The sequence below is a fragment of the Lactuca saligna genome, chromosome 2, assembly GCF_052625555.1.
Source record: "Lactuca saligna cultivar CGN05327 chromosome 2, ASM5262555v1, whole genome shotgun sequence".
Taxonomy (NCBI): domain Eukaryota; kingdom Viridiplantae; phylum Streptophyta; class Magnoliopsida; order Asterales; family Asteraceae; genus Lactuca; species Lactuca saligna.
The window spans coordinates 175,827,064-175,829,108 of NC_136418.1; the positions used below are offsets into that span (position 1 = coordinate 175,827,064).

Here is a 2,045-nt window from a genome sequence, read left to right on the forward strand (position 1 = left end):
GTTGGCAGAGTGTGATTCTCAGTTCTCTTCTTTCACTTCATATGTAACCTTAGGATTTTCATTCGGTATTGGTGTTAAGGGAGTTAAAATTTTCACACTCGTTGTTACTACATTTATATATGCTACTCTCGGGTTTTGCTCGGTGTTACTTGGAAGTCCGCCTGGTGACCATTCATTGAATTGCTTGGCAAGTTTCCCGAGTTGTTTCTCTATGGTGAGGATTGAAGCTTGCTGATTCCTCATAAGGGATTGTTGATCTCTCATCATAGCCTTTTGATCTCTTATTTTTGCATCTATTTCATCATGCCTCTTTACGATGCGGATGCAAAACGAATGAACATTACTTCAAGAACCGTCTTCTTCCCGGTTACCGATTCTTCCTTTTGATAGAACCCTCTCGCCTTTTGCTTGTATTTTTCCTCCTTTTCCTTCATGTACTCATCATAGGGTAGCCATTCCTTCTTAGGTTTCCTCCAATCTTCATCAAATCTACCCCCGCTTGAATAACTCACTTGCGCCTTTCAGTTTCCGTTCTCGTCAAGGTCACAATCTTTATTTAAATGAGGATCGCTACAATTATCACACCGCATAAGAATGTTATGGATGGATTGGTCAATCTTTGTCATCCTACGATCCATGTTTTCCAATTTTTCCATCACTGTTGCCATATCATCCGTAGTTGCATTCACCGTCCCTCGAGTCGTATCATTTCGAGGATTATGGTATTATCTTGAGTGTTTAGAGAATTCTTCAATCAACTCCTTTATCACATATGATGCTTTCTTTGTGACTAGTCCTTGGGAGTTAAAGAGTTGCATGGTTTTCATATTTAACCCATCGTAGAAAATGGATACTTCCTGTTGCACATTGAGGTCATTTCGTGGACAATTTCTCAGCAAACATTTGTATCTCTCCCATGCTTCATAAACTGACTCACCTCCTTGTTGTTTAAAATTAGTGATTGCTTTCTTTAACCTTGACACCTTTGGGGGGGGGGGGGGGTGGAGAATATTTGAATGAACTCTTCATGTATCTTTGGCCATGTGGTTATTGATCCCATAAGGAGTGCTTTCAACCAATCCTTCGTAGCACCCTTGAATGTAACAGGTAGCATCCTTAGTAGCACAATCTCGGGAGGCACATTCATAATGTCAAAGTTTGCTATTGCTGGAATGGTTGGTTGCACAAGACCTGGTCCAGTATCATCATGCATCCTCTTCTTGCATTCCTCCATGGATATGTCTGCGATGTCCGCCATCTCTCCTTTTAACTTAGTTTCACTCCCCTCTTCAAATTCGGGTGTTTTGGGTTTGTTTTCAGCTGCCCTCTTGTCTTGATTTCTCTTGACGCTTTCGAAACCTCTTGATTCCATGATTTCTTTGTCTTTCATTTTGTGAAAAGTTGATTATGGATCTTCCAATAGTAGTCCTATTGGAGATTTGGAACTTTGGGTCATAAACTACCTGAAATAAAACAAAAAATTACACGTAACACGAAGAAAAATGAAAACTAGAAACACGAGAAACACGACGTATTCAAAAATGACCACGACGTGTTCAACGCGAAATAGAATTTTATATATATATATATATAACATAAAAACTTGTGACTTTATACACAAAGGATCGATAATAATTAGCAAATAAAATTAATTATTTAGAACCGTTCCCAAGCAACGGCACCAAAAAATTAATACATGTGAAATATACTAGTTTAATCCTAACTAACTTAAAAAAAAATCAACACACGAAGGAAGTGTACCTAACCGAATAATAGTTTAGTGCAGGTAAGTAAGGTATCAAACACAGGGAACAGTAAACAATTAAAACTATCATTAATGTTAACTAATTAAAACAATCATTAAGAAGGGGGTTTTCTCTAGTTTTGCAAGACTAGAAAAATTTAGACAATCAATTAAGCACTTAACTAAGAAACAATAAACAACAAGTTGAAGTGAAAAAAGACAACTTGATTCAAGTATATTAAAGAGAATTTTGTTTAGATTCGATTCACGTATTTCTATTGTTGATTCAGTGGCAAGTGCA

General features: G+C 37.2%; 1 non-coding gene across 1 annotated transcript; it reads left to right on the forward strand.

Moving 5' to 3' along the window:
* Nucleotides 1–870: 870 nt before the first annotated feature.
* Nucleotides 871–977, forward strand: LOC145033188 (small nucleolar RNA R71). The gene has a single exon (XR_013677425.1). It is a non-coding gene; the product is annotated as a small nucleolar RNA R71 (small nucleolar RNA).
* Nucleotides 978–2,045: the final 1,068 nt, after the last annotated feature.